Consider the following 24,380-nt stretch of genomic DNA (forward strand, 5'->3'; position numbering starts at 1 on the left):
CCCTCCTGCTATCTTCTTTTTTTTTTTTTCTTAACATATATTGCATTATTTGTTTCAGAGGTACAGATCTGTGATTCAACAGTCTTGCACAATTCACAGCACTCACCATAGCACATACCCTCCCCAATGTCTGTCACCCAGTCACCCCATCCCTCCCACCCCACCCCCATTCCAGCAACCCTCAGTTTGTTTACTGAGATTAAGAATTCCTCGTATCAGTGAGGTCATATGATACATGTCTTTCTCTGATTGACTTATTTCGCTCGGCATAACACCCTCCAGTTCCATCCACGTCGTTGCAAATGGCGAGACCTCATTCCTTTTGATGGCTGCATAATATTCCATTGTGTATATATACCACTTCTTCTTTATCCATTCATCTGTCGATGGACATCTTGGCTCTTTCCACAGTTTGGCTATTGTGGACATTGCTGCTATAAACATTGGGGTGCACGTACCCCTTCGGGTCCCTACATTTGTAACTTTGGGGTAAATACCCAGTAGTGCAATTGCTGGATCGAATGGTAGCTCTAATTTCAACTGTTTGAGGAACCTCCATACTGTTTTCCAGAGTAGTTGCACCAGCTTGCATTCCCACCAACAGTGTAGGAGGGTTCCCCTTTCTCCACATCCCCGCCAACATCTGTCGTTCCCTGACTTGTTAATTTTAGCCATTCTGACGGGTGTGAGGTGGTATCTCATTGAGCTTTTGATTTGGATTTCCCTGATGCCGAGCGATGTTGAGCACTTTTTCATGTGCCTGTTGGCCATTTGGATGTCTTCTTTGGAAAAATGTCTGTTCATGTTTTCTGCCCATTTCTTGATTGGATTATTTGTTCTTTGGGTGTTGAGTTGGATAAGTTCTTTATAGATTTTGGATACTAGCCCTTTATCTGATATGTCATTTGCAAATATTTTCTCCCATTCTGTCGGTTGTCTTTTGATTTTGTGGACTGTTTCTTTTGCTGTGCAAAAGCGTTTTATCTTGATGAAATCCCAATAGTTCATTTTTGCCCTGGCTTCCCGTGCCTTTGGTGATGTTTCTAGGAAGAAGTTGCTGCGGCTGAGGTCGAAGAGGTTGCTACCTGTGTTCTCCTTTAGGATTTTGATGGACTCCTGTCTCACGTTTAGGTCTTTCAACCATTTGGAGTCTATTTTTGTGTGTGGTGTAAGGAAATGGTCCAGTTTCATTCTTTTGCATGTGGCTGTCCAATTTTCCCAACACCATTTGTTGAAGAGACTGTCTTTTTTCCATTGGACATTCTTTCCTGCTTTGTCAAAGATAAGTTGACCATAGAGTTGAGGGTCCATTTCTGGGCTCTCGATTCTGTTCCACTGATCTATGTGTCTGTTTTTGTGCCAGTACCATACTGTCTTGATGATGACAGCTTTGTAATAGAGCTGGAAGTCTGGAATTGTGATGCTGCCAGCTTTGCTTTTCTTTTTCAATATTCCTCTGGCTATTCGGGGTCTCTTCTGGTTCCATACAAATTTTAGGATTATTTGTTCCATTTCTTTGAAAAAAGTGGATGGTATTTTGATGGGGATTGCATTGAATGTGTAGATTGCTGTAGGTAACATTGACATCTTCACAATGTTGGTTCTCCCAATCCATGAGCATGGAACGTTTTTCCATTTCTTTGTGTCTTCTTCAATTTCTTTCCTGAGTATTTTATAGTTTTCTGAGTACAGATCCTTTGGCTCTTTGGTTAAATTTATTCCTAGGTATCTTATGGTTTTGGGTGCAATTGTGAATGGGATCGACTCCTTGATTTGTCTCTCTTCTGTCTTGTTGTTGGTGTATAGGAATGCCACTGATTTCTGTGCATTGATTTTATAGCCTGCTACTTGCCTGAATTCCTGTATGAGTTCTAGCAGTTTTGGGGTGGAGTCTTTTGGGTTTTCCACATAAAGTATCATATCATCTGCAAAGAGTGAGAGTTTGACTTCCTCTTTGCCGATTTGGATGCCTTTGATTTCTTTTTGTTGTCTGATTGCTGTGGCTATGACTTCTAATACTATGTTGAATAGCGGTGGTGAGAGTGGACATCCCTGCCGCGTTCCTGACCTTAGGGGAAAAGCTCTCAGTTTTTCCCCATTGAGAATGATATTCGCTGTAGGTTTTTCATAGATAGCTTTTATGATATTGAGGTATGTACCCTCTTTCCCTATACTCTGAAGAGTTTTGATCAAGAAAGGATGCTGTACTTTGTCAAATGCTTTTTCTGCATCTATTGAGAGGGTCATATGATTCTTGTTCTTTCTTTTGTTAATGTATTTTATCACATTGATTGATTTGCAGATGTTGAAGCAATCTTGCAGCCCAGGGATAAATCCCACTTGGTCATGGTGAATAATCCTTTTAATGTACTGTTGGATCCTATTGGCTAGTATTTTGGTGAGAATTTTTGCATCCATGTTCATCAAGGATATTGGTCTGTAATTCTCCTTTTTGATGGGGTCTTTGTCTGGTTTTGGGATCAAGGTAATGGTGGCCTCATAAAATGAGTTTGGATTTTTCCTTCCATTTCTATTTTTTGGAACAGTTTCAGGAGAATAGGTATTAATTCTTCTTTAAATGTCTGATAGAATTCCCCTGGGAAGCCATCTGGCCCTGGGCTTTTGTTTCTTGGGAGATTTTTGATGGCTGCTTCAATTTCCTTAGTGGTTATAGGTCTGTTCAGGTTTTCTATTTCTTCCTGGTTCAATTTTGGTAGTTGACACCTCTCTAGGAATGCATCCATTTCTTCCAGGTTATCTAATTTGCTGGCATAGAGTTGTTCATAATATGTTCTTATAATTGTTTGTATGTCTTTGGTGTTGGTTGTGATCTCTCCTCTTTCATTCATGATTTTGTTGATTTGGGTCATTTCTCTTTTCTTTTTGATCAGTCTGGCCAGGGGTTTATCAATCTTGTCAATTTTTTCAAAGAACCAGCTCCTAGTTTCGTTGATCTGTTCTACTGTTTTTTTGGTTTCTAGTTCATTGATTTCTGCTCTGATCTTTTTTATTTCTCTTCTCCTGCTGGGTTTAGGCTTTATTTGCTGTTTTTTCTCTAGCTCCTTTAGGTGTAGGTTTAGGTTGTGTATTTGAGACCTTTCTTGTTTCTTGAGAAAGGCTTGTATTGCTATATACTTTCCTCTTAGGACTGCCTTTGCTGCATCCTAAAGATTTTGAACAGAGTTGTGTTTTCATTTTCATTTGTTTCCATGAATTTTTTTAATTCTTCTTTAATTTCCTGGTTGACCCATTCATTCTTTAGTAGGATGCTCTTTAGCCTCCATGTATTTGAGTTCTTTCCGACTTTCCTCTTGTGATTGAGTTCTAGTTTCAAAGCACTGTGGTCTGAAAATATGCAGGGAATAATCCCAATCTTTTGGTACCGGTTGAGACCTGATTTGTGACCTAGGATGTGATCTATTCTGGAGAATGTTCCATGGGCACTAGAGAAGAATGTGTATTCCGTTGCTCTGGGATGGAATGTTCTGAATATGTCTGTGAAGTCCATTTGGTCCAGTGTGTCATTTAAAGTCTTTATTTCCTTGTTGATCTTTTGCTTAGATGATCTGTCCATTTCAGTCAGGGGGGTGTTAAAGTCCCCCACTATTATTGTATTGTTGTCAATGTGTTTCTTTGCTTTTGTTATTAATTGCCTTATATAATTGGCTGCTCCCATGTTCGGGGCATAGATATTTACAATTGTTAGATTTTCTTGTTGGATAGACCCTTTAAGTAGGATATAGTGTCCTTCCTCATCTCTTATTACAGTCTTTGTTTTAAAATCTAATTTGTCTGATATAAGGATTGCCACCCCAGCTTTCTTTTGGTGTCCGTTATCATGGTACATAGTTTTTCACGCCCTCACTTTCAATGTGGGGGTGTCTTTGGGTCTAAAATGAGTCTCTTGCAGACAGCATATTGATGGGTCTTGTTTTTTAATCCAATCTGATAGCCTGTGTCTTTTGATTGGGGCATTTAGCCCATTTAGATTCAGGGTAACTATTGAAAGATATGAATTTAGTGCCATTGTGTTGCCTGTAAGGTGACTGTTACTGTATATTGTCTGTGTTCCTTTCTGGTCTGTGCTGCTTTTAGGCTCTCTTTTTGCTTAGAGGACCCCTTTCAAGATTTCCTGTAGGGCTGGTTTCGTGTTTGCAAATTCCTGTAGTTTTTGTTTGTCCTGGAAGCTTTTTATCTCTCCTATTTTCAATGACAGCCTAGCTGGATATAGTATTCTTGGCTGCATATTTCTCTCGTTTAGTGCTCTGAAGGTATGCCAGTCCTTTCTGGCCTGCCAGGTCTCTGTGGATAGGTCTGTTGCCAATCTAACGTTTCTACCATTATTTGTTACAGATCTCTTCTCCCGAGCTGCTTTCAGTATTTTCTCTTTGTCTCTGAGACTCGTAAGTTTTATTATTAGATGTCAGGGTGTTGACCTATTTTTATTGATTTTGAGAGGGGTTCTCTGTGCCTCCTGGATTTTGATGCCTGTTTCCTTCCCCACTTTAGGGAAGTTCTCTGCTATAATTTGCTCCAATATAACTTCTGCCCCTCTCTCTCTTCTTCATCTGGGATCCCAATAATTCGAATGTTGTTTCGTCTTATCGTATCGCTTATCTCTCGAATTCTTCCCTTGTGATCCAGTAGTTATCTCTTTTTCTCAGCTTCTTTATTTTCCATCATTTGTTCTTCTATATTGCTGATTCTCTCTTCTGCCTCATTTATCCTAGCAGTTAGCGCCCCCATTTTTTATTGCAGTTCATTAATAGCCTTTTTGATTTCAACTTGGTTAGATTTTAGTTCTTTTATTTCTCCGGAAAGGGTTTCTCTAATAACTTACATGCTTTTTTCAAGCCCAGCTAGTATCTTTAAAATCATGATTCTGAACTCTAGGTCCGACATTGTACTAATGTCCATATTGAGTAGGTCCCTGGCAGTCGGTACTACCTCTTGTTCTTTTTGTTGAGGTGATTTTTTTCATCTTGTCATTTTGTCCAGAGGAGAATAGATGAATGAGAGAACAAAATGCTAACAGGTTAACAACGTCCCCAGAAAATATACTCTAAACAAATCAGAAAAGACCTGAAATCAGGGGAAAAGAAAGGGAAAGAAAGAAAAAAGAAAGAGAAAAAAAAAAAGAAAAAGAAAAAGATAAAAACAGACAAAAACAGAACAAAACAAAAAAAACAGAATATGATCAAATATGATCAGGCTGGTGCATAGATCAGTGCCACACACTAGATATTGGGTGTATTTTGGTCTGTTAGAAGAAAGTGCCTCTAAAATTTTAAAGAAAGAAAGACTTAAATATGTACAAAATAAGGGTTGATATGATGATGGGATGGAATATGACTGTAAAGATGAAAAGTATAAAAAATTTTAAAAAAGGAATTGATAAGGTGTTTGAAAAAAGAAGAGGATTAAAAAAGAAAGAAAGAAAGGAAAATAAAAAGGGGAGAGAATGTGATCAGGCAGGAGACTAGAACAAAGCCATATACTAGAGATTTAGGGTATATTTTGATAAGTTAGAAGAAACTGTATCTCAAAATTTTAAAGAGAGAACAACTTATATATATATTGCAAAAATAAAGGTAACTACTATGAAGGGATAGAATGTGACTCTAAAAATGAAAAATAAAAATCTTGATAAGATGTTGGTTGAAAAAGGGAAAAAGAAAAATTCAAAAAGAAAGTTAAAAAATTAACTTTTAAAGACTAATGAATCATCGTAAAAAAGGCATGAATTCTATGTGCAGTATTCCTCTAGCGCTGGAGTTCTGCCGTTCTCATCGATCAGTAAACTTGGTCTTGGCTGGCTCTTCGTGCTGATCTTCTGGGGCAGGGGTCTGTTGCCGTGGTTCCCAAATGTCTTTGCCGGAGGTGGAATTGCCTCGCCCTTGCTGGTCCAGGCTAAGCAATCTGCTCGGGTTTGCTCTCGGGAGCTTTTGTTCCCTGCAAGCTTTCCGTTCAGCTTTGGAGGATGAGAGTGAGCATGGCGGCCTCCCAATCTCCACCGGGGAGGAGCCAAGAACTCCGGGCCCCCCTCCTCAGTGCGCCCCCAGAGAAAAGCAGTCAGTCACTCCCGTGTCCCCAGTCTCTGGCCGCACTCCGTGCTCACCCGGCCTGTGACCAAGCATTTCTATCTCTGGCACTCGACCCCGTGTGGAGTCTCCAAACCCAGCAGATCCCTGCAGTGCGCTCCCGCGCCACCCCTCCCGGGGGAGGAAGGGGAGTCTCCCCGGCTCTGCCGCTTGTTGGGTCCCTGCTGGAGGAGCAGTAGCCCGACTGTGCCACGGATCACAGTTTATGGCAACCCCGAGCTGAGAGCCCGCGCCTCAGCTCCGTCTCTGCAGCCGGCTTTCCCACTCCGATACCTGGGAGCTCTGCTGCTGTCAGGCACCCCCGGTCTTTCTGTGACCCCGAGGGTCCTGAGACCACACTGTCCCGCGAGGGTTCCACCCCCCATTTAGCCACTGGAGCGATGTCCCTCAGTGGAGCCGGCTTCTAAAAGTTCTGATTTTGTGCTCCGCGGCTCTATCACTTGCCAGAAGCGGCCGACGGAGGCCCCCTCCCCCGCCGTGTATCCTCCCGAATATCGCCTCGGATTCACTTCTCCGCACGTCCTACCTTCCAGAAAGTGGTCGCTTTTCTGTTCAGAGAGTTGTTGCTATTCTTTTCTTTGATGTCCTGTTGAGTTCGTAGGTGTTCAGAATGGTTTGATCCCTATCTAGCTGAATTCCTGAGACCAGACAAAATCCAGGTCTCCTACTCCTCCGCCATCTTGCTCCCTTCTGAGAGAGAATCTTAAGCAGACTCCATACTCAGCCCAGAGCCCAACATGGGGCTTGATCTCACGACACTGAGATCGTGACCTGAGCTGAAACCAAGAGCTCTGCTTCACTGAGCCACCCATGGACCCCCAGCCCCTGGTAACTCTAATCTACTTTCTGTTTCTATGAATTTGCCTGTTCTAAGTATCGTATAATTTAAATCATATAATATTTGTCATTTTGTGTCTGGCTTATCTTACTTAGCGTGATGTTTTTAAGGTTCATCCATGTTGTAGTACATATGAGAACTTCATTTCCTTTTAAAGCTAAATAATATTCAGTTGTACTTATATAACACATTTTGTTTATTCATTCATCTGTTGATGGACTAGTTAATTATCTTTTAAGGAAATGAAGAAACAGGAAAAAAATGCTCCTTATATCGTTACCCATATATTTTTTATTTATGGAACTTTTCATTTGTTTACATATAACTGAATTTTTATCTTGTCACATCCTGAAAAATGTCCTTTTAACATTTCTAAATGCAGCACAGGTCTGCTAAGGACCAATTCTCTCAAATTTGAAAATAGCTTGATTTTTTCCTTCGTTTTAGAAGAATATTTTGCTGAATATAGAATTCTAGGTTGACAGTTTTTTTTTTTTTCTTTGAGCACTTTAAAGATTCCATTCCACTGTCTTCTGGATTGCATTGTTTCTGATGATGTCAGTAGTAATCTTTGTTGTTGTTCTCTTACATGTAATACATCTTCTTTCTGCTATGTGCTTTAACATTCTTTTCTTTCTCTTTGGTTTTCAACAGTTTGCTGTGATGTCCATAGTTGTAGTTTTATTTGTGTTTATTCTGCTTGGAGTTTGTAGAGCTTATTGGATCTGTGGGGTGATATATATATATATTTAATCAAATTTGGAAAATTTTATGTCATTATATTTTAATTATATTACTCATATATTTCCTTGTGTTGTCTCATTCTCTTTCCTATCTTGGTAGGACTCGAATCACAATTATGTTGGACTACTTGATATTGTCCCATGGGCCATGGAGGCTCTGTTGATATTTTTAGCTTTCTTTTTCTCTGTGCTTCAGTTTCTAGATTCTATTGCCCATTTTCAGGTTCATTGATATTTTCTTTCTTTCTTTTTTTTTTTTTTAAAGATTTTATTTATTTGAGAGAGAGAGAGTGAGAGAGTGAGTGAGCATGAGCTGGGGAGAGAGGCAGAGGGAGAGGGAGAAGCAGACTCCCTGCTGAGCAGGGAGCATGACATGGGGCTCAATCTCAGGACCCTGAGATCACAACCTGAGCCCAAGGCAGTTGCTTAACTGACTGAGCCACCCATGTGCCCCTCATTGATATTTTCTTCTACAGTGACCAATATGCTGAAAAACTATCCAGTGAATTTTTCATTTCAAATATTATATTTTCCAGTTCTGGACTTTTCATTGTTTTATTCAATAGTTTCTATTTATCTGCTGAGATCACCCATTGGTTCACTTGTCATGTCCATCTTTACCTTTAAATCTTTGAATATATTTGTAGTAGTTGTATTAAATTCCTTGTTGGCTGATTTCAATATCTGTGTTTTGTGTAGGTCTGTTTCTGTTGCTCCTGCCCCATGCACTTTTGGACAGGGCACATCTATGAGACAGTTGCCTTTCACAATTCTGGACAGGAATCAAAGCACAAGTCACCTCTCCTGGGATGTTCAAACTTTAACTTAGATTCCATCACTCTCTCTGATGCCCATGTTTAACTTTGTAAGCCCTCTTACCTCCCTTTCCAAATTTTTTCCTTTATCTTAACTCAAAGGTGGTTATTGTTTGTTTTGTTTTGTTTTATTTTCTTTCTAGTTTGGAATGAGGGGTTGATGCAGAAAGTGGAAAAACTTGGCTCAGCTAGAACTCTTTGACTTCCAGTCATCATCAGTGTTTTACCTGCAACGAGGCTTTTTGAACTTAGGAGCTGATGTTCAGTGTGTTGGTCCTCTGACCTCAACATGCCAACTAATACAGGAATGGCAGTCAACTCAAACAGGAGGAAGTTTGGGGGGGTAGCGCAAGATGGGGGAGGAAAGAAACATGATGGTTGCTACTTCAGTTGTTGCTTTGCCACACATTTTTTCAGTGAGATCATCGTCATATTAAACAGAGTTTTGTTAATAATGGCATTATGGTTGCCTCTCCCATTTATAAACTATACATTCGATGTGTGGCACTGACTTGTAGACCTCTGGGAGAGCACAGCTATGTTAGACAATAATTTTTAAAGGTTGATTTTCATTCAAAGGCCATCTAAAAACATTAAGGGCATCTGGGATCCTTTGACTGCCATCTTATAACAGAACTGCTCCTTTATATTGTATATTTATCTGTATTGGTGATGGGGGGGGATTCCTTAGGGCCACAGATTTAATTTTAATGCAGTGTTTGGTTTGGGATATTGCGGTACCCAGGGCTCTATGGGTGTACACTTAGAGGACAATGTGGATTTTTTTTTTCTTTAAAAAAAGATCTGTATATTACATGAATTGAAGAACTCAAACCATTTTTACTTTGTATTTTATAATAAGACAGGGGTTGTCAAACTATGGCTCATAGGCCCAATGTGGCCTCTGGCCTGTTTTGGTATGGCCTACCAGCTAAGACTGGATTTTACATTTTTTTAAAGTTGAAGAAGAAGAAGAGGAGGAGGAGGAGGAGAAGGAAGGAGAGGAGGGTGGGGGAGGAGGAAACAGATATTATGTGGTCCACAAAGCCTAAAATATTTACTAAGTGCTTTTTTTAAAATTATTTTTTAATTTTTTTATGTTATGCTAATCACCATACATTACATCATTAGTTTTTGATGTAGTGTTCCATGATTCACTGTTTGTGCATAACACCCAGTGCTCCACGCAGAACGTGCCCTCTTTAATACCCATCACCAGGCTAACCCATCCCCCCACCCCCCTCCCCTCTAGAACCCTCAGTTTGTTTCTCAGCGTCCGTAGTCTCTCGTGGTTCATCTCCCCCACCGATTTCCCCCCCTTATAGAAAAGTTTGTTAAGCTTTGTATTAAAGACTAGAGGGGGGTAGGATGCCTCGGTCATGAGAGAACTGTGACTCAGAGTATTTTTCCTTTCCTTAGGCTAAAAGGAGGTGAGGTGCAACTCCAGCCTGGTTTTATCTTTGTGGAGGCTTCACTTCTACCCTGATACAGAGAGTCATTGTTTGGGCCTGTGGTGTCACACTCTCTTCTCTTTTGAAATGGTCATGGAAGCATGGGTGTCCTCACATGGGACAGACACATCTGAAGGCCCAGTGTACGTTCTCAAGGGAGGGACATCTCTCCAGCTGAGAAAGGCAGGCCAGAGCTGAGGTGCTCCTGTGCAGAGGCAGAGGGCCGAGCAGAACACAGACCTATCGAGTCAGGACTCTTCTCTCTTTTCTGCTATTTGCTTGCTGTGAGGACTTGCGTGAGTGAGAAAAGAGAATGTGGATATAATGTCCTGCTGGGTGCTACTTCGAATTCTCTCTCCCGCCTTTGGGACACCCCTGTGGGATGGTAGCATGTTTTATGTTAGGTGCTGGTGGTGAGCGATGCCATTCATTATCTGCGTGGCTTTCAGACTGTCTGTCAACCTTCTTCTAGCAATAAATAAGTGACTGTGGATCTCTAGAGATCAAAAGTCTTCTCTTTTTGTGTAATGGCCTGGTGAAAAGGGCCTGAAATATAACTTCCCTCCAGAATTCCTTTATCATCCTGCTGTTCCATATTTAAGTGCTATTATCTGGAAGTCATTCTTCTCAGCAATAATTTGAAAGAAAGTTGCTTATAAAGGCATCAAGCAGAGGGGACAACTTGCGTAGAATCGAAATGGGAGAGAGATTGAATTCCAGGATAAATCCCTTGTCTGTCCCTTGAAACTGAGGTATATACATGAGAAAGCAAACTGAAAACAGTAGGTAAACATGCCAGAATGTACAGTGGGTAATGGATATTGAAGGATGATCTTGTCATGCATGCTAAACGGATACTTTTAAGAGTTTAAATTTAATTAGCATCTGGAAATTAACAAGGCTAGAAAGAAGGGCAATGTGTTTTTAAGTGATGGCTATGGATAGGTACTGTTTGGTGCATATAGATAAATGAAGATTTAACTTGTAACGCATAATGAGCCAGTGTCTATAAAATAATTTGTTTTTGTAGTTGCTATCACAGAACAAAACAATAGAAATATCCAAGGTCAGGCAATTACTGTTATTACTGTTCTTCTTTGCTTAAATGTTGAAATCAGCCTTGTAGATGGCTATTGATCTGTATTGTTCAAGTTGGGTAATGTAAATGTTTTCATTGTCATACCTTCTGTTTCTTTCTTAAGGGATGAAGCATAAAAGGAATTTTTGGTCCTACCTCTTTTGTACATTTACCTTGAGTATGTGTGTGTTGGGTCAGAGTCTGCTCCAGAAGGAAAGGGGAATGGTGTGTATCTTCTCTTCTAGTACATTTTAGTGTTAAGAGCATTGGTTTTTTTATGGTATTCTTGGAGGAGGGCCTGAGAAAGCAACTTTAGCTAGAAGGAGGGACCCAGTTCAGTTTGAAAATGATATAATTTCTGTTCTTCCTTTGGTCATAAACTGCATGGCTCTGCATAAAGCATAAGTTGAAGCTGCCCTTTGTATCCCGAATGGTGCCGAACTGGGGTGGAAGTGAGGGTGCTGGGCAGGAGAACCCCATGGGTTTGGATCAAAGTCAGAGGCAGCCCCACTGGGAGAGTTTGCTCTCCCGTGGTCAGCCCTTGGTGCTGAGCACAGCCTGTGTGTGCAGGAATGAGTGCAGAGAGCCTCCATTTCCTGGCTTGCAGGAGGCGAGGGGGCAGTGCTGTTTGTGGCAGCCTTACTAAGAGTTATGTAGCTCAAGCATTACACGGGATACCATGCAGACAGTGGCTCATGCGAAGGCGGTATCCATCTGTGACACACAGTTGTGCACAGTGGAACCCGCTTTAAGCTTCAAGCATCAGCCTCGCAACTAACTGCCTTTCTCTCCTCAGAGTTGTGCCCTGTGAGCTGGGGAAGAGTCATCTTGGGCAGAAGTGGAGGACAGGGCTGCCATATTTTTACTTGTATGAGGAATGAATTTGTGTTTCTGTTTTTTTTTTTATCATTTTTTCTCATTTCTTCCTAAGAAAGTGTGTATTAGTGTGTGTGTGTGCGTGCGTGCGTGTGTGTGTGTGTGTGTGTGTGAGAGAGAGAGAGAGATAGAGAGAGAGAGAGCAGGTGGGCAGCCCAGGCATTCCAGGGAAACTCAGTAACTCATACAGGTCCGGGAAAGGGCGCCCAGAAGGCCATTTTTTGCAGCCATTCTTAAACGTGGCTCTGCAATTAGGCGCCTCCAGGGATCTTTGACAAATTTACTTTCCAAACCCCACTCCTGGAAGTTCTGATTCAGCCATTTTGAGGACCTAGGAATTTATGTTTCAAAGAAAGCACCCTGGTGATTCTGTTGAGCAGTTGGGTTTGGGGGCCCCAGAGCCAGTGCAAGTCTAGCCTGTAAGTGGGAACACACTTAAATCTTCCCCATCTGGGGAGACTATAAATGTCAGAGGACACATGCGGTCATAAATTTTGGCATTAGAACCACTTTGCCATCTCTGGGCCCTCATCATCTCTTTGATCTTTTTTAAAGCACAAATCCTCACCTCGCTCTGCTTCCTGCACCTGGAGCCTTCCCCACCACCCAGGTGTTATGGGTGGGAGTCACTGTGGGACCCGGGTTCGGGACCGGGTGCTTTAACATTCCACCTATTTGAGTGGGAGTGGGAGTAATCCAGAGCAGGCCAGGATTTACACAGGCAAGACCTTGTGTCGTTTCCTGCCCCGGGCACTGCCATGCCCCAGGGAGTCCAGGCTGCTTTCCTGCCAGTGGGAGGCGGTGAGGTCAGTGTGCTGAAGGATCCACCCTGGAAAAGGAAAAGGTGTGAAGGGGACTTGAAAATGTTTTAACATGGGCTGGACCCTCACAGAACCCTCGAGAAAAATAAATTTAGCCATTTTGTTTTTATCACTGTTCCTCAAGTTCCACAGTGGAGAATTAGGGGCTAGTCTCCAAGGTGGGGATGCTTTTTTAGCTTTTGTGTATTTTGAAATGTGGGTCTCGGGGGACCCAGGGCCCAGCAAGGGCAGGGAGGAGACGGCTGCCACTTGAGGAGCACCCAGAATAAGAGCTGAGAGGTTGACGTGGTGTTTGTGCGTGGTTAAAACGGTGGTGGGGAAGCAGTCTAATTCTTCAGTGACAACCCTTTGTTTTAAGATAAATTTAAACAGAGCCGTTAAGAGAGTTTCACGTTTGTACAAATGCCTTTTATGAACAATAGTTTCCAAACCATTTAATCATGACCTTGGCACTTTCATCAGAACAGCACAATCCTCAATCTGTCCCTGGCTTTGCTGAGGAGCCGACACACTTCCTGTTCTCCTTAATCGCTTCTCCCATCTGGGAAGCACCGGGCTCTCAGGAAGACACCTGTTTTCTCGCCTGTTGTTTTCCAAGCTTGGATCCCTCGTTGGTCCCGAACGGTTGTGAGCAAGGAGACGGGGGCCAGAGGGTCATGCCTGTCAGTCCTGTGTGACCAAAATCACAAAATATCTGTGAAAGACCCCATCATCTCAGTATTTGCCTGTGACTTCCCAAGTGAGGCTGGGCATTGTTCATGTATTTTTTCCTTAGTGAAAGGTGACTTCTGTTCACTTCAGGAAAAAGGAATTGATGGAGAATGAGAAAAGGAAGATTTTGAAGAAGAATTAAAATCAGAATTAGAAGAAAAAGAAACACAGAGTTAGAGGAGGGAAAAAAAGAGCTTAGTTTAGAGAAATCCTATGTGTCCTGAGAAGACTAGCACCTGTATTTTAGATTATCCTGGTTGTGTCCACAAGTAGATTTCTTGGAATTTGATAAAGAGAATGAGGCTGAAATGAACAAGGGAATAGCCACGCTTTTAAGAAAGGTTCCCAGGCTCATGGGATCTGAGGACTCAACCATAAAGGCTAAGAATAGGGTGGTGTGCTGTGAATTTTTGGCCTTCTCTCAGCCCTGTGTTGCAGGGCAGCATTCCTGATGAGATCACCTCAGGTGGCCTTCAGGAAGGGCTTACTGGCTGCAGTCAGCTTTCCTGGCAGCACATTTCACTTCCCAGCATTGGCAATTCCCACCTGGACAACTTCCCACAAGAGTCCCAGTGGCCCACACCTCCCATTCTTCCACAAAGTGAAGCTTGTGTGGGATGACAATGTCTCCCCCACAGGCAGAAGCCACCAAGGACTTGGGCATGGCAAATGTCACCGTGGTACTGGTCTAGAGGGGGGCGGAGAGATGGTGCAGGAAATAGCAACACAGTGTAAAATCCAGGCCCTACCCTCAAGTACCATGCTGTCCACCTGGGAAGGAAAAAAAAAAGTTCATGGGAAAGAGTTAAGAGTGTTTATTCAAGCAAATTAGAACTGATAAACAAAAACAGAGGCCACGAGTGATTAGAGCAACATGGGGCTAATCAGCAGAGGTATTCTAAAAAGGAGAGCTTCAAATTCAAAGCCAGGTAGTGTAATAATAATAATAATAATAATAATAATAATAATAATACCAATCATGAGTAAGCAACAACATAATAAAATACTATGATGCTATTTTTCCAAAATGCAAAGCTCATTAAAAAGCTGACCTCATTTGTTATAGCATTTGTGAGACACGAGCATCATTATCCTCATGTTGTGGCAAAGAAATGGAGGCTCAGGAGGATTGAGCCTTTGTTTCTAGCATGTTCCATGCAGAACCATACTCAGAATTCCGATTGCAGGATGAATCCTTGATCTGTCACAAGAATCCAGGAGTTCATCAACTCTGTCTAGCTTTCTTAAAGCTCCTTCTGAGGAGACACTATGGCATTAATTATGTCACCTGGCTAGTATCTTTTGGTAGGGGGGGAGCAGCTAAGTAATTTTTGGAGGTTTGTAAATAGTATATTTGAAATTATTTTATTTTTGGACATATATATGTGAAAAAGTGATATATATAAATTTATTAACAGTGGTTATGTCTGATATATATAATCATGGGTTATCTTTATTTTTTTTGATCTCCTTGTAAATTATAGAAATGAGTATGCATTGTTTTTGTATTAAAGAGAAAAAAAAACCCTAAAATAGTAAAAGAAAAGAAAAGGTTTTAAGGTTTCAAAGCAATTTCTAATTTACTTTTAGGTAGTTATAGCTGTTTTATTTTTATAAAAGAAAACATTTTGTTAAATATTAGAAATTCAAGTTATAATAATCACTTTATATTGTTGTAACTTTTGTGTATATTATACATATGTATAGCACTTTATAATTTACTGTAATTCCTTTAACCAGTTCCCTACTGTTAGCTAGCTACTTTTTTTTTTTTTAGATATCTACTTTTTCTAACTTCTTTCTAGTATGAGAAATCGAGAGTAAATGCGGCTAAAATGACTTTAAATGAAAGTAGAAACACCCTGCCCTTCCTCCAAAAGATTCTGAAAAATGGGCAAAAATCCTTTCTGGGAAATTTTATTCATTTCTCACCAAGTTATTTTTTTGACCAGAGTTGCGATCTTAACTAAGGAATGGAAAGAAAAGAACCTATGTTAAGTACCTACAGCCACCCACAAATGAATCTTAATAATACTTCTTGGTTTTATATTTTAGTAGGTTTTAAAATCAGGAATGATTAGAGTTATGATAGGGAGAGTAGTCCATTTTAGATGGATATTCTTACTATGAGGATGATCAAACACAGTAATAGGTAATTTTACAAAATCTTTCTCAGTAGGATGGATAAAGAAATATTTGGGTATATGTGTTTGGGGTCGGGGGTATAACTTATTGTTCACCTGCCTGGACTTCCCTGGAAAGGGTTGCTCCATTTGCTTATCTGAGGAACAATAGAATACTTTCAGTTCTCGTCATGTGTCTCCCAGGTGCCCAAGGATAATTAAATTTTGTATCCAGGAAATATTCCCACGTTTTTGGCACTGTATGAGGAATGGGGGTGGGGGGACTTCAGAGGTGAATCAAGAACCACCTCAGATCCACCTCTTACCTGACATCTTCTAGAGGTTCTCTAGGTTCCTACAGGATGTTTTTATTCCTCTATAGCAGTTACCACATGATGTCACAATTTGTTCAGGAAATCCTCTTTTTTTCGGATGACAGGACTTGCATGGAAGATTCCTGTTGAATCTTAGACTCTGTAGGAATCTTCAGTGCATGGGGGCAAGCACAATGATTTGTTCGAGGGTTTGTCCCCATCCAGTAGGTGGTGAACTTCCCCGGGCAAGTCCCTGGAAAAGGCCTCATGTTTATTGAATGAATGATGAATGAGCTGGCTCATGAAGGACGATCACAGCTCTGTCATACACGGAACGGAGAGAAAGGAAAGAGGAAGACCAGGCAAAATGCTTTCATGGAGATGAAACGATGGCTTGAAGACACTATGAGATGTTTGTCACCTCTGCCCTGCATTTGGCTTCCATCACTGGGTTGACCACCCTGCTTGCCTCCATGCATTGAAGATTCCCACTGAGTCCAAGATTTGGTGGGAATCTTCAGTACAAGTCTTGCAGAGACGCTGGGGTCATCTCAAAAGAGAGGATTTCCTGAAAAGCTGAAAATGTGAGTAGGTAGTTGGGAAAGTTGAGTTGGCGGCAGGAGAGCAGCAGGATTTCTATCTTCTGACCTCATATTAAAAGAGAAGTTTTCATCACCCTCATTTCTCCAAGCCTTGACATTTTTTTTCCCTATAAGACAAACTGGCATTTCTTGTTTACTCCACAAAACAAATGCAAAAATTATTTAAGGAACCCAGATGGACCATTTATGTCAAAGACTCTGGTTGCAGAGTTGACAGCTGTCCCATGATACCTGTCCCCCACTTCTTTCACAATGGTAGGAGCCCAGATTTTTTGCTTGGCACACGGATGCCCAGAATAAAGCCTGTATTTCTTTTCAGCTTTCCTTCCAGCTATGGAACTCATATTAGCTAAGTTCTGGTTAGTGGACATTAGTGGAAGTGGTGAAAGCAACTTACAGGAGATGTCCTTAAAGGAAAGGGACTGTGTGCATTTCTTCTTCTTGTTGGCAGGAGTGTAGATGTGATAGCTTAACCCCAGCAGCCATTTTGGGTCATGAAGTAACCGTGGGGATGGAAGAAGCCACCCCATAGCAGAACAGCAAGACTAAAGAAGCCTGGGTCCCTGAGAGTGTGGAGCCCTAGTCCAGCTCTGGACTAACCAACTGCTCTATTTTTTGAAAGTTGGAGAGATAAACTAATTTGTTTAAGCTATGGTTATTTTGGATTATTCCATTATAGCAGAATCTAATTCTTTTTAAAAGATTTTATTTATTTATTTGACAGAGAGAGACACAGTGAGAGAGGGAACACAAGCAGGAGGAGTGGGAGAGGGAGAAGCGAAGCAGGCTTCCCGCAGAGCAGGGAGCCCGATGTGGGGCTCAATCCCAAGACCCTGGGATCATGACCTGAGCCGAAGGCAGACGCTTAACGACTGAGCCACCCAGGCGCCCCAGCAGAATTTAATTCTTACTAATACAGCAACTGTGAGTTGCAGAGCATATTTTGCCAATTTACTTCAATGAGGCAAACTACAAGTCTGTCTCCCTGAACCCAGCACTTCCCCTGGGAGCTTGGCTGATAGCGTAGTGTGAACTGGAGGCCAAAAACCTGCCCAGAGTGTGTGGCTCAGATTTTAGAAAGGCTTTTGGTCAGGCAGGGCCAGAGCGTAGGGGAGAGGGCATGGCCTTGCGGTCAGAAAGACTTGGGTTAAAACACTGGGTCTATCATTTACAGTTTATGTGATTTGAACTTCAGCTTCTGAGTTATGAGTATTAATCAGATACTGAGAATATGTCAGTACCTGACACATAATAGGCACTAAAAGCATAGCTATTATTATTAAAATACACTGTGTTAATAGAACCTTAGAACCCAAGGTTTATAAAACACTTGCTTTCATGTTTGATACCAAGACATTGGTTCATGTTACCTAAATGAATTCTCACAGATGGAAATTTAAAAGTTTAAGCAAAACTTCCTGAAAGTAAAAATTTCTTTCAATACATAATAAGATATTTCTGCTCAGTAATAAGTATAAAGTGATGTCTTCTCCCTTATATAATAAACAAACCAAATCTCTACTATGGAATAAGAATGTAGGTAACTATCTTGAATCAGGATTCTTGATCTCAGGAAGCAGAACCATAGAGGCTAATTTTAATAGAAAGAAACTTGTTACGGGGTGTTAGTAGCTTCTGGAATTTCCAGGAAAGCCAGAGAATCAGGGTTAGAAGGGACCAGCCAGGAGCAGTGCAGCCCAGAGAAGCTCCAACAGTATCAGGTGGTGGGTCTGGTAGAGATCCCACCGGAGCACCTCCCCACTGCTGGGCACCTATGAGCGAGGAATTGGAGACTGGAACCTCAGCCACAGCTGCCACAGAAGAGAACTTTGGCAGCCACACTGGCCTGTCTCCTACTGTTACCACTACCCACGTGGCTCAGGCCCTTAAAGTCAAGGTAATGTTGGGTGGGTAGAACCTGGGTCACAGGCAGGCATAAGGGAGGGAGAGATGTAGCTTTGAAACTCTTCAGACCATAGAACAGGAAGGGTTAGCCTGTCTTAGCTTGGGTTTCCCCAGAATGCAGAGCCTGAGACAAGGGCTTTTATTCTGGGAAGTGATCCTAGGGGAGAGAAAGGGGGGCGGTGTAAGAAGATCTTTAAGCCAGAGATTATGACACTGGTTTAAATTGACAAGTTCAGCGATTCCCGCCATGAATGTAAATAAAGGCAGAAGAGCTATACACAATTCAGGGTGGAAATAAATTCCCCCCAAGTCGTGAGGATTCACTGCAAAAATCATACCTGCCATAGGTTGGTGCAGCTAGGGAGCGATTGTAACAGTATTTGCAGAGAATGCAGGGCTTGAGATAGGAGAGGGACTGTGAGAAGCAAAAGAATGGGGCTCGTGGTGTCTCACTGAGGGGCCTTGATGCCTAACAGCTTGTAGAGGGGAGGAGGACAGCTTGAGATGGTGCTGTGTGTCCGGCCTTGTGCTTGGGAGCTTGGCGTTGCCTTCCACTGGGATCCAGAGTAATGGAGAGGGCACACATATGGGTTGGAGATGGTAGGATGAAGAGTTCATTTCGCGCAGGCTGAGTTCCAGGTGCCTGCGTGTACGGTATTGTCGGGGAGGAGAGAGGGCATGGCTGGGAATTTAGATGTAAGAATCTTCAGCATTTCAAGGGAAAGTAAGGGAAAAGGAACAGGCAAAGGAGGCTGAGGAGCCCCACACAGCCCTGCCAGACCAGACACGTCTGTCCGTCTCTCCTCTGTCCCTGATGACAGGTCTTATGCACGTGACCTTCTCCTCCTCCTGGGTGCTAACATTACCAGTTCTGACTCTCACTGTGCTTCTGTTCTCCTGGGGAGGCGGTGTCCCCAGCTCCTTCTAACTCCTCTGGATCCCTGAAGACAGCAACCGGATTTTCTTATTTACTTGTCTCTTTATTTCTGAAATAAATTTTACTCCTAATCACTGCTGCCTAATATAATGGGAATCATAAAATTCACAAACTCATAAGATTTAGAGAATCTTAAAAAATTCATATGGTTTTGATTCCCTGTCTGTGTTCCTGACTCCCTTGCTGAGACAGTAACTGGAATTTCCCTGATTCCTTCTCTCTGCGTTCATGGCTGAGGATGGGACTATTAACCCTTCTCTCTCCGTCCGAGTCCCTCTTCTCAGGGGAAGGACGGGACTCCATAACGACCCGCTTTCTGGCACAGGCTCAGCGATGGAATTTGTGTAAAAGATAGATGTCTTTTGTTCGCAGACGGGCAGTTTGCAGGTTTGAGAGCCTCCCCCAACCCAGTGCCATCCATATTCTCTTGACTTCTGCCCTGTGTAGGATTCGGACCCTCTGAATGGTGTTGCCCAAGCCAAGGATCAAAGAGCCTTCCAGAAAGAGGTAGTTGTCAGCTGTGTCGTGTGCTTGTGAAGGCTGACAAAGGGGAGGGCTGAGAAGAGGCTATTACACCTGGCAGCCATGTAGCAACTGGTGATTCCTGGGGTTGGATATACCATGCAGCATGCGGTTAGGCAAGTTTATACTTGCAAGAATAACCTCAACCATTGAAAAATTGTCTGTGCCCAAGATCCTATTGATAGCAAACCTCTAATAAGAAAATATCTCAATTTCTGTGAGCAATACAAGCATCGTGTGTGTGTGTGTGTGTGTGCACGTGTAAAAATAAGGACAGATCCAAGCTAGATCACTATCAGCATTCTGTAATCACAAGGGGCAACAGGGAATCCATGGGAACTCAGAGGAAATATTTAGATAGTGTCCAAAGCAGAAAAATGCGTGCATTGAAATGGTAATATTGCTTATGCCGGCATATCTGGAAGCACAGTGCTTTTCTTCCTTAGACAGGTACTGTTATACATGATGAAGTCTCTCTTTATGTCATAAGTTTCCGTTTTGAAAGGATATCACCATTGTATAAGTGGCCTGTTAAAGGAATCACAATATACACCAATTGCACCTAAACCCACCTCCCAAATCTCTGACAAGTGGGAACTGACATTTTTCTGTACTTCACTGGGTGAACATTGTACCCTTTTTTTTTTAAAGAAAAATTCTGATTTGTTTAAATGTTATTAAAGTGTTCAAAGGAAAAGGTCAAGCCCCTTTAATAAACAGTTTGAAAGTATCTGGAAATCTACAGGGCTCGTTAAGGAGAAGATTTAAGCAATTCAATGTAGAATGAGGTTAATAACAAAGGCAAGCAGATGTCCTGGGAGGTAAGGAGCAGCTGTATGGCAGAGACAGAATTAGAGTCCCAGGGATACTTCTGCTGGTTAAGCACCCATGCTATGCGTCTGCCCTAGCGTCTTCGAAAGTGCTAGGAGGAATTAGAGTCAGAAATATTTAGGGCAAAGGGAGAATCATTACGTACGAGATAACTCCGTGGTTTGTAAATGACAGTTTCTGTGACTTCACGCTGCCCTAGCCCTCAGAGCAAGCCGAGCCTGACAGAAGAGCAGGGAATATGTATGGGTCTGAGTAGTTGATACCCAAAATGTAAGTTCATAAATAGTCCTCAAAAGAAAGAGTTGTATGATTAGCAATTGACTTCTGTTTCTCTTTCCCTTCCTCCATCTCTCCTTCCAATCCTTTCTTCCTTTCTTCCTTCCTTCCCTCTTTCCCTGGCTTTATCAGATACATGTTGCACACTTACTCGAGGCAAGGCCTCCCTTGCACTGAGAGCATAAAGATGGTTGTGCCAAGACCCACAGTGACCCCACACACAGCACAGAGAGAAGCACAGGTTGCTACAGTGACTTGGAGCCGAGCCATCTAATTCAGAACTGAATTGGTTCAGGGTGTGACTCGAGGTAGGTCCTGGGTGATGAGTAGTTGCAGGGGTGATGAGGAGTAGGTGATCTTCAGGAGGCAGAAGTGGAATGAGGGGGATAGGGGGTAAGAAGGAGGCTAGGATGATTCCCAGCTTCCTGTTCTGCATAGCAGGGTAGGTGGTGAATACAACAGAAGAAATACTGGGAGAAAAAGTATTTTAGTACTAAGCATATCGAGTTTAAGGTCTAATAAGACATTTTAGTGCCTGTAGAGTTGGCTCTTTTACATCTAGTTTAAATACAGTGTAGTACAGATGAACATCTTGTCTACATGCATGGTCTGGACATAAAATACTTATTAAATATGATAGAATAATGATAATTAATAATACAGTAGCAGAATAAGCCACTCTGTCCCCTTCCCCCTCTTTTTCCCTTCCAGTCCTCACCCCAGCATCTAACGCTGTGAGAGGCAGTCATTATTGGCTAGAGATAGGTTTGTGGAATCCCTTTGGAAGACTCTGAAAACCCAGGCCTACTTCTGTAGGGAGGTGCCCACATCTGAGAGAGCCAGCAGTGGTCCAGGATACGTGGGACGATGGTGGCAGGGTGGAGCTGGGACCCTGACAGAGGACAGAGGGATAGAAAGGGAAGAGAACTGGAGATTGGGCAAAGGAGAGCATGTCACGTGTCCAAAGAAGACAGTCCCCGGTGGACTGTGTAGGGACTGGAAGGTGACCTGAAGAGATAAGAGATGTTTTGTCCTATCTTCTGGCCTCAGCGATCAACTGGTAGTGAGGTTGCACTATTTCTGGTAATGAGCTGTACCTTTGTAGCCTTTAGATGTTTTGGAGCTTGTTAAGGCAAGATGGTAATAATAGATAACATTTATTGAGCTAATTATTAGCATATCTCCAAGCACGTGCTTATTGTTCACATGCATGATCACAGTAACATTATGACAAAAGTATCGTTAGTCCCACTTTATGGGTGAGGCTGTGAGGCTTAGGGAGTGGCTTGCTGATGGAACTAGGGATTCAAACTCAGAGCCCACGTCCTTAACCATTACGTTCTACTGAACATCCTTGGGATCAAGGTGGGCTGGGGTGGCCCAGGGGGAGCATGTGATGAGGCAGAAGAGCAGAAGTCTGAACAAAGGGACTTAGGAAACAGTGGTCTTTAAAAGGTGAGTGGGAAAAGAGGAGTCTGCAGAGGAGAATGAGGAGTAGCCACAGAAGGAAGAGAAAAGTCAGAAAGGAGAGTTGTCATGGCAGCCAAGGAAATGGAATTTTGATAAGGAGGGAATAGTTGGCAGCCACTACTGCGGAGAGATCAAGTACAATAAACACAGAAACATGTCCATTGAGCTCAACAATATGACGGCCACTGGCATGGGCAATCTTAGCCAAAGCCAGATTGGGGACAGTTTAGGAAAGAATGGGAAGAGAGCAGGTGGAAGCAGAAAGAGCTGATGACTCCATACAGAGTTTGGCTGTGAGGGGGAGGAAGCAAAGGGGGCTGGAGGGGAATGTCAAGTTGAGAGTCTTTATTATTTTTTAGGATCAAGAGAATTCTGTGGAGGGCTTACATGCTGGTTGAGTAAAAGAGAGGTTGAAGGCACTGAGTAAACAGAGGGTGATTGAGGGAGAGAGAGAGGGTGAGAGGGAGAGGGACAGAGAAGTGGGGAAAGAGAGAGAGAGACAGAGAGAGAGACAGAGTCAAAGAGAGAGACAGCAAGAGACACACTGTCTTGTGTCTTGCTGTAGTATTTACCTAAACACTCTCTCTCTTGACAGAGGCACAGAGAGAAGCTCTAGAGAATAGAGTATAAGCTCCTGAAGGGGCAGCTTTAGATAAAGGTAGGATGCCTCCATTGTGGAGACAGGAAGATACACGTAAGGTCACAGACGGCTGAGGAGGAACATGAGGCTTCATGTCTGGTGTTCTCTAATTGTTCTCTGCAGAAGGAGGCAAAGTCATCTGTTGAGAGTGAGGGTAGAAGGCAGAGTTGGGTTGGGTTGAGGATGAGGTGAAAGCTTGCCAGCTAAGGTTGGGAGATCATGGATTTTAGTAGCAGCTCAAGTGTAGTACTCATCTATCATTAGATAGCTAGCCTATTCCAAATTTTCACTATCATAAACAGAACAGAGAAGGAATGATTGACTAAAAATAAACTTAAAATTTTTTAAGTAAAAAGAAAAACACTTTCAGTAATTTTCAAGAAGAGACCCATGGTTGGGGTGTGGGGAGGAAGAAGAGACCCATGGAGGGTAGCTTCAAAGTTAGTAACACTTCAGAGAAAAATACCAGTAACTAGTGTCAATAATTTCCAATCAACAAGAAGGAGGAGCCGGATGAGGAAGTCAGGGGCCCAGTGGGCGCGAGCGGGTGGTGGTGCTATTTGGGAGTGCATGCCGGGCGATCCTGGGGCCGGTGGAGGCTGTGCTCTGGGGTTTGAAGTCAGTAAAAGGAAGCTGCCACAATTTTTGTACTGCTATTTTTAAACATGTCACTTACAAGGAACTTAAGAACCTCTTGAGTTCCAAAAAAATTATGTTAATTGATGTTAGAGAGACATGGGAAATTGTCGAGTATGGAGAAATTCCTGGGTCTGTCAACATACCACTGGATGAGGTAGGTGAAGCTCTATAGATGAACCCAAAACACTTCGAAGAGAAGTACAGTGAAGTAAAACCATCCAAATCTGACAGGCTAGTGTTTTCTTGTTTAGCTGGAGTGAGAAGCAAGAAGGCTTTGGACATGGCAATATTTCTGGGCTTTAACAGTGCTCAACACTATGCTGGAGGATGGAAGGAATGGGTAAACCATGAATTTTCAGAGAAGAAACACGGAAATTGAATTCTGGAATATAAGTTGGCTCTTTCCTTGTGTACGTGCAGCCTGGGATAGTGAAATGAACAAAATAATAACAATCTAGCCCTGGCATCACTGGTTAATGGAAAGGGGATTTTGTGTAGTTCAATTTTTTTGTTGGATCTTTTCCTTAACTGTAAGTTGAGAATACTACTTGCCCTTGCCTATTTCCAAAGGCTATTGAGGATTGAAATAATGTATGTGACTTGCCATGGAAATACAAGTGTTGGGATTCTAGAAATTCATTTTTAAATAGTATAGTACAGTAGTATTCCCAAGCCCAGGTTACTTAT

The 24,380-nt window shown here is 42.3% G+C and overlaps 1 pseudogene; it reads left to right on the top strand.

Annotated features, from left to right (window-relative positions):
- The first annotated feature begins 18,247 nt into the window (after positions 1-18,247).
- Positions 18,248-24,072, top strand: LOC114217841 (thiosulfate sulfurtransferase/rhodanese-like domain-containing protein 3; annotated as a pseudogene).
- Positions 24,073-24,380: the final 308 nt, after the last annotated feature.

This window comes from Eumetopias jubatus, unplaced genomic scaffold, assembly GCF_037043125.1.
Source record: "Eumetopias jubatus isolate StellerSeaLion01/CBP00866 unplaced genomic scaffold, mEumJub1_p1.0 scaffold_7, whole genome shotgun sequence".
NCBI lineage: Eukaryota > Metazoa > Chordata > Mammalia > Carnivora > Otariidae > Eumetopias > Eumetopias jubatus.